Genomic DNA, 1,388 nt, shown 5'->3' on the forward strand with positions numbered 1-1,388 from the left:
CGCAACGGCCACCCCACGAAAGAGCCCACGCCTGACTGTGAGTTGCGCCGCCCCTGCCTACCTCCTCTATTCGACGTGTGATAGAGTAACAATTTTTATTTATATCTCGAGAAATAAGCTTTTACCAAAGTTTTACAACAGGAAAATTCATCTTAGAATTTTATTCTGAACTTGTATTTTCAATGGTAAAAGGTTATACTGACTCACTCTTTATATACAGAGTGTATCATTTTAAGTGATGCAGCTAAATATCTCTTAAAATAAAAGAGATAGGAAAAATGTTTTAAACAATAGTTTTATGGTTCCAAGGGAGGCAGAAGTTGGCCATGTCAGTTTAATTGTAGGTGGCGCCACTTTCGAGATTTCTACATGGCGGCCATTTTTGCAAATGGCAACCGATTTTTATGTTCCAGTGAATGTCGTAGGTGACATTGAGACGAATACAACGGCTTTTTATTTTTTGAAATTGGATCATTTTTCACTGAGTTACAGTGTTCCAAAGATTATAATTTAAAAACATATAATTTGGTTGACCATATCTGGCAATTTTAATAATTTCGTATCGCTACGTTTCGACCATGGGTTTTGGTCCTTTTCAAGCAAGTGTAACTGCAATTTTAAATTTTACAGATTGATACAGTGTTAACATTTGTGATATTAGTTTGACGGTTGTATAAATGTGTATTACCTGTATTAATCGTGCATAGGATCACGTGTATTTAGTGGTGTTGTGAGGATGGTCATTATAATCCTAAACTAAATTCGAGAGTGTTATAGAAAGAGAGAAGCCACAAAGATATTTTTAAACAGACATATGGACTTACATATTACGTGAACTTATCTTGAGCACTGACAAAACATGACTGACTAAAATTCGATATGTAAAGGATATCGGTACAAACAAGTGAAAGTCAAATAATAGGTCAAGTAATAAATAACATAAATAAATAAATAAATGATAGTGTCAGAAATTAAATTAAATCTATGATTCGGTCATAAATATCGTTGAGATTTTCAGTGTCATTTTGTAAATTGATTGTATCTTTAGTCCTTTTTATATCAAATCCATTTCGGCTATCTCTCTCCTTCTTGTGTTACTCTCTCTGTGTAATACATGCGGAGTAGACCATAGACTTCTATAGACGGAGCATTAGCTACGACTCTGGGCAAGAGGGGTCTGATATTCGGGGCGCGGGAGGACTCATCTGACATCGACTCTTTCCGGTGAGATTCGGTAATATTCGGTTCACATTTCCAATACGTGTGCACACGTATATACGGCGCGTTGCTTGTGTGCGAGCATGCGCGCGCGCGTGGCCGAACGGATCATCCCCACTCCAAGTTGGAGGGGATGATTGGAGGGGACGTGTGCACACGTATTGGAAATG

At 37.6% G+C, this 1,388-nt stretch overlaps 1 long non-coding RNA gene across 1 annotated transcript; it reads right to left on the reverse strand.

Annotated features, from left to right (window-relative positions):
• Positions 1 to 572: 572 nt before the first annotated feature.
• Positions 573 to 1,371, reverse strand: LOC105556115. Its single transcript, XR_001008536.1, has 3 exons — positions 825 to 1,371; positions 689 to 751; positions 573 to 609 (listed from the first exon to the last, which is right to left on the reverse strand). It is a non-coding gene; the product is annotated as an uncharacterized LOC105556115 (long non-coding RNA).
• Between the last annotated feature and the right edge of the window lie 17 nt (positions 1,372 to 1,388).

Source organism: Vollenhovia emeryi, unplaced genomic scaffold, assembly GCF_000949405.1.
Source record: "Vollenhovia emeryi isolate VEMERY1.0 unplaced genomic scaffold, V.emery_V1.0 DF949101.1, whole genome shotgun sequence".
Classification (NCBI taxonomy): domain Eukaryota; kingdom Metazoa; phylum Arthropoda; class Insecta; order Hymenoptera; family Formicidae; genus Vollenhovia; species Vollenhovia emeryi.